Source organism: Mytilus edulis, chromosome 7 (assembly GCF_963676685.1).
Source record: "Mytilus edulis chromosome 7, xbMytEdul2.2, whole genome shotgun sequence".
Classification (NCBI taxonomy): domain Eukaryota; kingdom Metazoa; phylum Mollusca; class Bivalvia; order Mytilida; family Mytilidae; genus Mytilus; species Mytilus edulis.
In genome coordinates, this window is record NC_092350.1 from 90,554,055 (window position 1) to 90,568,038 (window position 13,984).

The 13,984-nt window shown below is 30.5% G+C and overlaps 1 long non-coding RNA gene across 1 annotated transcript; it reads left to right on the forward strand.

Annotated features, from left to right (window-relative positions):
• The first annotated feature begins 10,305 nt into the window (after window positions 1–10,305).
• Window positions 10,306–12,620, forward strand: LOC139529671 (uncharacterized). Its single transcript, XR_011665868.1, has 3 exons — window positions 10,306–10,460; window positions 11,548–11,614; window positions 12,055–12,620. It is a non-coding gene; the product is annotated as an uncharacterized lncRNA (long non-coding RNA).
• The last annotated feature ends 1,364 nt before the right edge of the window (window positions 12,621–13,984 follow it).

Consider the following 13,984-nt stretch of genomic DNA (forward strand, 5'->3'; position numbering starts at 1 on the left):
TTTAGGGGCCAGCTGAAGGACACCTACGGGTGCGGGAATTCTCGCTACATTGAAGACCCATTGGTTGCCTTCGGCTGTTGTTTGCTCTATGGTCGGGTGGTTGTCGCTTTGACATATTCACCATTTCCTTTCTCAATTTTATTAAGAAGGGGTTGATATCCAATGAACAAATAGGTGTATAATTCGACGTAACAAACATTAAAAATGTACAATTGTGGATAATACTCCTGTCTAATCGTCCGAAATTGTTAAATTAAGATTAATTTTACACAGTATTATAATGAGAAAAAAAAAACATACACTGTTATACGGTAAACGATACTTATATTTAAATTATATCTGTAAGAAATTGTATGTCAGTACTAGGTATACTCAAACCTTAAGCCTTGACATTGTCAAATTTAGCAATGTGTGCGTTTTGATGATGACCAGAATAAAAAGAAAATAAACATCAGAGCCTTTATACCTTACTTACACCACTGACTGATATTTTTCTCTATTTTTAGATAGATAGATAGATACTTTATTATCTAAAAAACTAAATACAAGTTTACAGAGAAACAATTATTAGAATATGTATTTTTTTCATATTTTCACCGAGCATAGTATCTGCATATCCCGTGGTATTCTATAGTTTGAATTTAGAACCATACTTCTCCGTCTCTATTCAAGTAAAAATTAAAGGAAATATAAATGATATCATCTAAAAATTCAACGACATTCATTAATATTGAACATTTCTAATATTGGCTATGACTACCCACAAGGGTCTTGCACGTTCGGTTATGGTACTTACATCCAATTAGACATTCATTATGCCATTGTTGTAATCTTATCATAACGATTATACATACATAAGTAGAATCCGAAAAGGATGCACACACGCGGTACAACATTACCAGTGTAGACCCATGTCTAGGCAATGTTTTGTGTTTATTTTGAGTCGATATGAGATCGGCATGTGTCTGGTTTCTGTTGGATATTTTTAAACATATTTTGGTTTATAAATTAGGGAGAAGTTTTAATGTGAAAAGTTTTCCGATGATTGTTGTTGTGATAAGGCTGATGTCTCATTGCCTTATAAACGACATATTTTACAAAAATCCCTTAAAGTTATAAAAATGATTTGATATTATTTTTAAGTGCTTAAGCAGCGTTAGAGTGTTTTGATATTTACAAATCAGATATCAAAGAATAAAGTAACATATTATACTAATAATCTTAAACGACTCATTGCGCAATAATTTGACAGTGTTACATTTATCGAAAGATGTCCTTGTTTCCGAACAGATAACACCATATATCATGCACTATATACGATAACAGTTATTTTTCTGTTGACTGCTGAGCTATTCACATTGACTTTTTATGGCGAATTAGTTATATAAAGAAGGTAAACTTTTGTTATGTTTTTAAATCTATAAGAATTTTTAGGAAATAAAAAGATGAAAAATGATATTTCAAAGATTTGAATGATTCAACTATAATATTCGGAAAACTTTGTGCCTTTTGAAAGTTATGTTCATTGTTATTTTAATTAATATTAACACTTTTTTCATGTTTTTACACAAAACATCTAGCTCGCATCTAGCTCGCATAGAACACATTTTATAAATCGATTCAAACATTTGCTTAACATTTGAATCTAGCATACTAAAAATGTTACATTTCTTTCTGTGTGTGCTACATTTTAACGTTGTGTTTCCGTTGTGTCTTTTGTTTTCTCCTATTTTTGAGTGTGAATTCACATTACTATAAGACGTGTCACGGTACCTATCTATTCCAAATTCATGTAAAACTATTTGGTTTTGACGTTATATTTGTTATTCTCAAAGGATTTTGTCTAATGTTTAGTTCGTTTCTGTGTGTGTGTGTTACATTTTAATTTTGTGTGGGTGTTATTCTCTTATATTTAATGCGTTTCTCTCAGTTTTAGTTTGTTACCCCGATTTTGTTTTTTGTCCATGGATTTATGGGTTTTGAACAGCGGTATACTACTGTTGCATTTTTACAATATGATACTTCCTTATAGATTATTTTTTATTGTATTTGACGTGAGAAGGGTGCTAAACATGTATTGAAAGTGAATACTATGATATAAATCAACGAGTCATACAGACATTTGTAAATAAATATCTTTTTTTAACATTTGTTCACAAGTCCCTCCAGAATTTTGATAACGTTATTTAAGAAAATAAATAGCGTAGATACTCCATGTAGTCATCAATGTTTTTAATAAAATCCCCAAAAGTTTTATAAATATCTGCATATTTGCAAATGTTGCTGTACTACACGTTCATACCTTATCTAAATCTACGTATTGTGTTGATTTTGTGATTATATACAAATGTCAAAACAAGTTCATGTAGATCTTCTCTTGTATTCGACTTTAAACTTTAAGGTAAACGCTAATAGCATGAAGAAGACAATAACCAACCAAACAGTGAGATGACATTGACTTGTTTTCACCCATACGTTTTCAATCGAATGATTTCATCATATATATTTGGGATTAAGGTTGTTTGAACAAGATTCAACTAAATATCAAGATTGGCTATGCTCAGTTGTTGTCAACATCTGTTGAAAAATCCCATTTTTTATATTATGTACTGAAACCGTTTGTGTATTAGAGTATATTGAGACAGCATTATGCGTTGTGTTTAGAGTCGCATTTTGATGCAGAAAATGACAATAAATATAATAGATGAAACTATTTGATATAATATGCAATGAAAATTTTGAAACCAGACGCATGTTTTAAATGCAACAAAGTAAAACAGAATTACCAATGTAACTAAACCTGTATTTATAAACAGGTGTTACAATGCATTCGCCATTGTTGTATATAAGTGACGACTAACATCCACGCATTCAATAATCCATCAGCATTCCGAATGAAAAAAAAACTTATTCGGAAGACTATTACATGTGTTTAATATAACACTATGATCATAAAGAAGATGTCAGTATTACAAGACGTGTAATAGCCTACACCAATCCTACAGTAATTTCGTCTGTCGGCGGTTTTTGTTTTATATACTTTAGTTAAATGTATTACATTTGGGAATGGGTTTAGGTAATTTTTAGGCCTGCCATAACAAGGGATTCACCTATAATATAATTTGAAGTTGTCGACGTTAATAAATTGACAATAGATGTATGCTTTGTATAAGCTATTATTGGTTTGACTGATAAAACAAAATGCAAACCTCTTCATGTTTGAGTATAACCCAATGATGCATTGTTTTAATTTGTAAATGCTCTGATTGAATTTCGCTGCCAAACTAGTGTGTATGTTTTGACCTTGCTTCTTATTACATCAGACCTGTCACTTGCTTATGCCTTATTTATGTACTGTTGGATATCAATCTCCTTGCATCCTCTTTAGATTAAGTTCAATCTGAACTGTAACAAAATTTGTTGTGAATCCTCAGCATCCTTTGTAGTTCTGATGTATCTGTGATGACCTCGCTCTTTATAAAACCTTCAACCACGTGTCGACTATGGCAGCTTGAACGATGTAGATTGATTTAAAGTGTGTTGCTAACTCTAATGATTCCTTAATTTCCTAAATGTCGCCGTTGTATTATTAGTACAATATCTGAACGATACTTTCCAGAGAAATAAAAAATTATCAACAAAAGATATGTTTTCCATGTTCAACTATGTATATAAGAATATCACACATTGTAGGGTTCGGTACTGCTCGAATCTCGACACCTGTAACTTGCTTATAACAAATATAAAGTTGTCCATTAAAATAAAAAAAAAACTGATCTGAGGGAGTTAATTAGATCTTTCGTTGGTGGGCATTTGATTTTTATAATTTGACTCTAGTCCTGCCTCCAATCCCTTTGAAATTATTATTGAGTATTGCTTCTATTCTTGTAAAAATTAAAATTACAGATCTTCTTACAATTATAAGATTGTAAACTAAACATGTTAAAGCTTAAATCTGTCACATCATGCTAATAAAGGGACACAAAATATTACTTAACAATCAGATGTTTAAACAAAAACATGGGTTTCTTATCAGTAGAGATGACAATACACAATGTGTCTAGTTTCTTATAGTATCACTCCAGGACAGGAACAATGATAAAAAGTAAAATCTCAAAAATACTTAACTATAATGAAAAATCCAAACGGAAAGTCCCTAATCAAATGGCAAAATCAAAGGATAACACATCAAACGAATGGACAACAACTGTCATATTCCTGACTAACGCGCGTCTGGCTGACTAAACTATAATCCTGGTATCTTTGATAACTATTGGTACATGCATTTTGATTGACACTATGCTAATTTCATCATTTTTTAAATCAATCACGGCAATCAAATTTTAATAAGTATGAAGAAAAGTTTGTGCTGTAATATTTCCCTACTTTCTAGTATTAAAAAAAATATTAAAGGTTTAATTTGTCTACCTTCAATTATTTTGTTGTAATGTTTATGTCTGTAATTAACTAAACATTCACATTAAATTTTATAAATATTGAATATTCGTGCAACAATTCATATCTGTTGGATTGCAGCTAGTATTTATATATATGTATCCCCAAAAAAATGCAGTTTACCTGGAAAAGACAAAACTTCAGTCAAGCTAGTCGAATTGATTACTTTTTAAATTAATGAAGATTTTGTGCTTACTATAAAATCAGGTGACATAAGACCCGCATTAATAAAAAAAGTACAGACCACCAAGGCGTTTCTCTTAAATTACAAAACGTAACAGTCGAAAGTAGAGTTTTAGGATACTGGAAATGTATTAACTGTAAGAAATAGTAATAAAAAATGCAAAATACAAAACCATCACGCAAGACACAACTACGGATGTGCATCTTTCTTTGGGACGCGATTTAACTTGGCATTAAACTGTGTACAATAAATTATTGCAAAAGTAGACCTTACAATAAAAATAATGAAATAAAGCAAATGGAAAATTTTTTAACAAGCTTAACTGAAAAATATCAGAAAAATGAAAACAACGACATTTTTCAAAAAATAAATCAAATTAAAAATCAGTTAGAAAAATACTATGAATATAAAGCTAAAGGCGCCCAATTAAGATCGAAACAAGATTGAGCATAAAAGAACGAAAAAATACAACCTAGAAGAAAAAAAAATAATAATAAAACTAAAAGATGACCATGGAAATAATGTTGCAGATCAAAGTAGAATATTTCAAATTGAAAAGAATATTCAAAGGAAAATGAAAACATTACCCAATCATGGAAATATATTAACCATGTAATCAGTACCGTATTAAAACATAAAATACAATAAATACAAGACTTCATAGATTACGCCGACAAATTTAATGTTGAAATTACAATTTATTTCTAGACTTCTAAAATACATTTGATACTTTAAAATGGACCTTTATTTACCAAACTCTCGCACATTGCGGCTTTAATAATTCATCCTTTAACTGGATCAAGACCTTATAGTATGATATAAATAGCCCAATGTTCTATAATGGATGGATTTCTGCAACTATTAGTCTAAACATATGGGTACGTCAAGAATACCCCTGCTCTTACAGGCCTTGGATTGTGTAAACTTCCCAAAAAACGTGTATTGTTTAATGGTGTATGGCATATGGTGCTATGGTGTATGATGTAAGGGGAATGGTGTAATGGTGTTTGAGGAATGGTGTGATTATGTAACGTGCGATCGGGAATGGTGTGAATGATGGCGTACTAAATTTCATTGGTTGAAAAAGAAGTTCTTTTTATTTCATTTTTTCGAATTGTAAACATAAATAATAATAATAATCTTAATATTTGAAATCTAATTGCATTATGGGTAATTTCGGATCATGTAGATAGAATGGGGAATGGTGTATGGTGTAATGTGTAAGGTGTATGGTACAAAGGTGTAACGTGTATGATGTAATGGTACAAGGTGTATGGTGTAATGGTACAAGGTGTATGGTGTAATGGTACAATGTGTATGGTGTAATGGCGTATGGTGTTAGTTGAGAGTTTACACCATCCAAGGACTGTATATGATCTTTGTGATCGCAGTTGAAATCTTGGCATGTAAATTTAGGAATGATTATAACAAAAGAGGTTTTGAATTCAAACTTGACCATTCAAAACATAATTTGAAAATTTCTCAGTTAGCAGATGATACCATTTTATTTCTTAAATCAAAAAATTAAATTATACCAGCCTTAAACAGGTCAGGAACACTACCTTATATGAAAATGCATGAATTAGTATACGTATGTCCTCGCAATTGTAATTTTTTATTTACGTGTGATGCAATTTATTTTTACCTGTTTTTTCACTGATCCACTAAATGAGTAACAATGCATGATGGACTACTACGTGGTTACAATCAACCAAGGACGACACGTGTCATTTACTGACATGCAACACATTTTTCGTGCAATGCGGGATTAACAATTTTACTTTTTTTTCCTTCATTTTGTGCATCCTCAGTCTATGGAAGAAGCGAATCGATAAAAACTTTTCTTAAATCACATAGCGATATTGTCTAATATATATTGTAAATATGCAGAAATTTAATGCGGAAAATGTTGTTTTCGGCAACGAAAAATTAAGAAAATACTAACTTTTAAACTTATTGTTCTAATATAAACAACAATTGAGTCTAAATATACATTCAGATGTTAGTTAGAAGCAAACGTTTATGTCCGTGTAAAATTTGAAGTGCGGTGTTTTTCGTATATACATAAATATACAAATGCTATTAGTTCTAATATCAATGCGATACTTTTAAAATATTATAGCGGTGTTTTTGTTATATCAATATTAGTACTTATTAGTATTAATATTTGACTGCTGTACCCATATTTTGACAATTTTACCTATCATGTCTGTTTTCTTCACGCATCGTTTTAAATCTATGACAGAATTTGACGAGACTGTCACACACGTGAGAGGTTTAGCGCTATAAAACCAGGTTCAATCCACCATTTTCAAAATTTGAAAATGCTAGTACCGATGGGGTTTAATAAACACTGTCGTAATCAAATAGCTAAGTATCAAAATTATTGTTCACATATATAACATTTAGCAAATTTTATAATGAACGCACCGAAATAATATATACTTGATACGCTCGCAACACACGCATGGAAGACTTTCTTTATTGATAACAATGAAACTAACTTGGGACAGAGATAAATCATACTGTCTTTGTTCTGATTGATTCGAGTAAATCTGACCTGTAATTTTGAATTTTCTTTTTTTTATACAAATAAGACCGTTGATTTTCCTGTTTGAATGGTTTCACACTAGTATTTTTTGGGTCCTATCTAGCGTGGTGTTCGCTGTGAGCCAAGGCTCCGTGTTTAAGGCTCTACTTTGATCTGTAATTGTTAACTTGAAACAAATTATTACATTGATGGAAAGTTGTCTCATTCGAACTCATGCACCATCTTCTTATCTATACTATTAAACGAGAAGACCTCATTTTGTGTGTCGCTTCTCTTCCTTCCACAATAAATCAATCATCATGCCTCCGTGTCCTATAGGTAACATGCATAGTCGCATTTGTCATCCATTCTTATGATTATTCAGATTGAATTATTTTGGGAGAAAAAACGACAAAAAGGAGTCCGGATATGATTCCGTCATCAGACTAAATTTTAGTCATAGATAAGACTTCCGGTTTGAAACATGTACAAATACAACCAATCGTACATTAGATTACAAAATTTAAAAATAAATAAGCCAATTGGAGCGTTCTCTATATCATGGTGTTTAGATCGCAAGAACCACAACTATTATACCTCCTTATAGAGGCCAACTATTTATCGCGTTTATCTACATGTAAAGTACGATTATACTACTTTAATATATAGAGACTCTCTGTATTCTGTCTACCGTTTTCTTTGAAATGTTTACTATTTAAGGGGTCATACCAGTTGCATATCTATTAAAATAAGTAAAACATGTCAGTGACACAAGTACAACAAATCGTATGATAGATAACAAAAATGAAAAATAAATAAGCGATTCAGAGCGTTTTCTATATCATGGTGTTTAGATCGCAAGATCCCCAACTATTATACCTCCTTAGAGAGGACAATTATTTTTCGCGTTTTTCTATATGTAAACTACGATTGTAATACTTTAATATATAGATTTTCTGTATTCTGTCAGGGACTTTCTATGTTAGTATAGAAAGTCGACCTCCACCAACAACTTTAACTTGAAGCGGGAAAGGCGGACGGACGGACAGACGACCGACCGAACAAACGCACAGATGCACAGACTAGAAACATAATGCCCATAAAAGGGGCGCACAAATTTATTGTTGATAGGGAAAAAAGTGATTGGACAAAAATGAAAGTAAGGTAGAGATTAGTGGGAGGCAGGACCTTTTTCGAGGCGTCGGGATTTGATGTTTTTAAGCTCGGGATTTGGGGATTGATCCTAACGGGATCCGGGAATACATATTTCGATTTCGGGATATGAATTTCTTTCAATTCTGCATCTCGGGATTTCATTGTTTTAAGCCCGGGATTTCGGGATCAGGACCCCTCCGACCACCCCTAAAATTAGCCTTAGTCGGTCTTAGTCATATATACAAGATTCATATCCTACCATTGGCATGTTAATAAGGCTCTCAAAAGAAAAAGCAACGATTGATTGTTCAAGAAGCATATTTTATTAGACTTATAATGGTCTATATATAAGCAGTTACATTTATTTCATGTTTGAAACGGTGCAAATTTTTAATTTGATTTGACTTTTACCAAAAAAGCATTGTAGTAAAGGAGAAGTTAGAATAATTGTTGTCTGAGGCCAGAAACACGAAAATAATTGAATTTAACAGAAAGGAATCAAAAATCGGACTTTAGGGAGAGGGCTTTTGATACCTTTTGTGAAATTATCCATACATAATATCTTTTACTAAGAATCCTCCTACAACAGTTCACAAGCTGTATATGCCCGCGATTTCGCGGGTATGTTCTAGTATCTATAAATCTTTAACATTTCCCCTTATAAATAACTGCTTTCCGGTTCTCCAAAGATGTCACTTGGGTACTGAATCTTTTGTAAAGTCCAATATGAACTAGCACACTTCTAAAGCTTTGACGGTGACGACATTTTTGATGGTACAAGAACGATTAAGTCAATAAAATAACAAATACACAGCACTGAATGATCTAAATGTATAAATATAGAAAAGATATATACACATTTCTTACGTCAACAGACATTTACATCTTGTTTATTTGTTTTCTAAACATTTTTTTTAGTATTCATTGAAGAAATGATTTTTTTAACAAGCGATACGGATTGTTATTTTGCACTAAGAAATGTCGCGTATTTATACGATCGATTACCAGTCAAAAACGAAAGTCAAATCTCTGTAGCAACAATGCATCGGAATGCCCTCACAGTCATCGCGATGTAAAAGACCGCTCACGCGGCGAGCTGATTATTTTCATAGAGATATCGATTTACCAGCGGGAAAATTATTTGATATCCAAACAGAACTGCTTTCCTTTTTTTTTTCCTATGTTAATAATAAATACATCAGAGTTAACGAAACAAATACCTACTTGATTGAAAAAATAGAGAAAGTAGAACAAGAGTTAGGAAATTTATACAATGCAAAAATAAACGGCAATCAAATAAGATCAAGGGTAAAATGGATTGAAGAGGGAGCAAAAAATACTTCTTACTTCTTAGGTCTTGAAAAACCAGCCAGTGCAAAAAAAAACATTACTAGATTATATGATGTAAACAATAATATAATTACTGATCAAGAAAAAATACTTAACCTTGAAGTTAACTATTATAAAAATTTATATTCCTCTACTAAACCAGATAGGAAAGATACCATAAAGTACTTTAACGATATTAAAAAAGGTCCAAAATTAAGTGATAGTGAAAGTGATAAATGTGAAGGAAATTCACAGTGCAGGAATGCACAGATGCAATATTCAAAATGCAACTAAATAAAGCTCCTGGTGTAGATGGACTTGAAGTTGAATTTTACAGAAAATTTCGGAAAAAATAAAAGATTTCATTGTATCAGTATTCAATTTTTGCCATAAAAAACGCGGGTAGGTTAATGCGGTTTCAGATCATTTTTGACGATTTTTGTTGATTGCATCGAAATCTCATCTATTACGTCATTTTCGAAACTATACGAATTTTGATTGGCTAAATCGGACGTTGGGAGAATTTGCTATGGAGTGGTGATTTTTTGGCTACACCGAAGTCAAAGATTTATCAACTTGTTGATTTTCGACAAGAGCTTTGCGACATTAACAATATCTTTATACATGACCATTGTTCCCTTGAACACTTACAGTTTTAAGTAAGAAAAACGCCAAAAACTAAGATCCATCAACGTCAATGTTTAGCTTGTCACGTCACACTCATTATCATCAGCTGTTGAGCACCTTGTCATAGAAGTCGGCACATGGAAATCACAATGGAAAAGTGGATTTTGCATACATTTTGAGGTAAATACGTTATGAATTGTAACTCTTTATCACCGGTACCCATTTCTTCTTATTGAATTTGTTGAAATGAATCAAAACATTCATAATTCTTCATTTATTATCGATAACTGACGACGAAAACCGATGACCTATGAATCAATCAATGAATTAATAACGTTAGCTAAATGAAAAAAATTCGATGCTCGGAGAAAGATTGTTTTAATATTAGTTATATTAGACTTGATTTTTCCAACCTAACTGTTACATGATAATTACCCCCCCCCCCTTTTTTATTCACCCTTGGCCTTGGTTTAGTGTATGCAATGAATTAAAACTATTCATTTATGTATACATAGCTCCTTAACTTTGGCAGTAAGGGGTGCACCCCCTAAATTATCATATATATATATATATATATATATATATACCCAGTCTACCTCTCCTTAGGCTTAAGTCATTTTTTATTCTTTTATACACCATCCACACAAATGAACAGTGTTGCTGTTTTTTAAATGTTTTAAAAACAGAGAATGACATTGTTTCAATTCAGAATCATTTTTTTTTCATTGTGATTTAAGCATGAATTTTATAAATATAAAACTTGGATTTGTTTCACAAAAAGTATTTATGTATCCATTGTCATTTCTAAGTTTATGAGAAAATACCAGTCACACAAAGACAAAGAATTTATAAATGCATGTACAAACAAATAAATGTACTATTAAGTCATATTTCAGTTAACAGGCTACTGAGATTTTACAAAATGAGAGAATTTGCTCATCTCAGTTAATATATTATCCAATTTAATTTTTAGTAATAGATATGAAAATGTTTAATTGATCACCACTTTCATTCAATTGACATAGTCTAAAGACTATTGATTACTTGTAGGATTTGCTTGATAACTATTAAAATGTTTTAATCCAAATAAGTGACTTTAAAAGTTGTCAATCTACATTGATGTAAATATTTCAATATCATACAGATTAAATACCTAACAGTTTTGTTTATTTTAAATATCTCCTTTATTGCCTATTTCCTACATGTTTTTAAAAAAACTTTTGCTTTTAAAATTTTGATTATGCAATTTTATATTTATCTTTTGCAGAATTTGTATTCAATGGTTTTTTTACTGCTTCCAAGTGACTTGACATGTAGGAAGTCTGCATTATCATGTAAGCATTTAAATATTATAATATTGTTACTGACACTTATTTTATAGTCACATGAAGTGATATGAAAGCTATTTAAGATTAATTGCTTATGAGTTTAGATTAATCTGTCTATTATCTTTATGTGTTAAGAAAGTAAACAAACATGGCAATAATTTTATTACAAACATGTTAGTTTACTATTGGTTTTACCAACCACTGCTTATACTCAAGGCTTAAATTAGGCTATAAAGCTTACTAAAATTTGATTATATTGAAGTTCTCTTTTTGTATCATAATAAAAATAAGATAATTTTTATGTTCAAAATATTAATAACAGGGCACATTAAGAGCATATAAATCAAGTACAATGATTGAAGTAATAGATATTATGCATTATATATATATAGCAATGGGACTTATAAATTAATTATATTGTGTATAATAATATCATTTTTTTGCAGGATTTTAAGAAGAATGAGAAACAATGGCTATTTCAAATACAATAGCACATTTGTTCAATTGAATAAACCACAAGGACTGCACTTGTCATTCTGAGGAATTTCAACAAATGAAACCCAAACAAGGATATTATTTTATATTAGAAGGCTGTACATGAGATTAACTAAATTTTCCTGAAAAGACAACTCTTTACTGATACATATGTGTGACAAAATGAATGCTATCAAGAGTGTTTTAACTGTGCTAAAAGGAAAACAAATTAGAAGTTATAATTGTCTGTCTTGAAAAAAAGTGAGAAAAAAAATTACTATATGAAAAAGCAGGTTCAACAACAGGAAAATTTTGAGGAAATATGTTGAAAGAATGAATAACTAACTGCAATGATTCTGGAACATGTGTTAGTTCATGATCAAACAAAGGAAAAATTTATAAGAAAGTGGAATATATAGTATGTGTCCTAGTTATGATCACTGAGGAGAGGATGTTTCACAGAACTTTTACTTCATAAATGTGTCACTGTGTACAAATTGTGATTTCATTCAGCAGATATTAAAAGTATATATTTAGCTGTGCTCCATGGAATATTAAAATCAAAATTATTAATATTGTTTATTAATAATAATGTGAAACAAAAGCAAAAGTGTTTGGAATGATGAAATGTTTTCACATACAAATTAGCAAATAGATTCATCAAAAGGATCACCCATTCCCTAATTTCAATGATTGTGAAACATGTTTAATAACAAAAACAAAAAATTCTATGTTATTTGGTTATGATGGTAAGTTGTGACACATTGGAAAACATACCATATGAAGTAAAATAAGTCATGTTCAATGGCACATTTAAAACACAATTTAAAATCAATCAATCAGTGAATGTATATTTTTAAATTACTTGGCTTAAATGAAACAACTTTGAGATTACCCTGTAGTGTTTTCTGTCAGACACTAATCATATATTCCCCTACAAAAACATTCACTCCCCCTTTTCAGAAAGTACCAAATAATGCTTTAAATTGAAGAGCAATTATCAATATTAACTCAATTATCTAATTACATGAAGCTTAAAAAGATGATAAATATTATAACTTTAACTTTTCAACTGATGTCTGCTAGTTTTATGCTGTTTATCCTTAAAAAATAAAGACCTCATTGGTGGTTAGCATTGCAATTATAATAGATGATCTTATATTGATATAAATAATTTTTATCTATTATTTTTATTCAAATAGCATCTTTTCTTTACCCTGCAAAATTATTATTATATATTCTTTCAAAAACTTTACACCCTATAAAGATATACCTATATTTATGTTTCCTGTACCTTACAAAGTAAAAAGGCACAGGTTACAGCTAATTTCCTAATGCATGTAGAGCAAGACTTTGGTTACCTTGCTTGCTTTGTTTGTATATTATGTACAATAATAATTTAAATAACATCCAATTGAATTTTACTATAATATTTACAGGTTTAAGTCTGCCTATATTTATTGTTTGAATATATGACAATCTTAAGTGCTTTAAGCTTGGGTAAATGTTTATACAAACAAAACAAGCAAGCCAACCAAAGTTTTACTCTGCAAGCTGTAGGAAATTAGCTGTAAAAGAAAATATTCTGCAGTTTTAGAATATTTTATTCTCATAAACTAAATACAAATTTTAGTTACAGAGATAATGGTACATATAAACATACATAGAACAATGTAGAATAAATACATATTCTGGAGTTTTAAGTATGCTTGAATGAGACACAGAATGTTCATTGAATGTGTACATGGTGTAAGGGTATGAGTGAAAAAAATGTTGCATGATTTGAAAATGATTAAATTTCCTTTAGCTCTTGGACTATCATATTTGGTATAAATTGATTTAATAGTCCCATATTAATGACCATCATGTTTATTTTTTTTTATGAAATCAACATCTATCTTT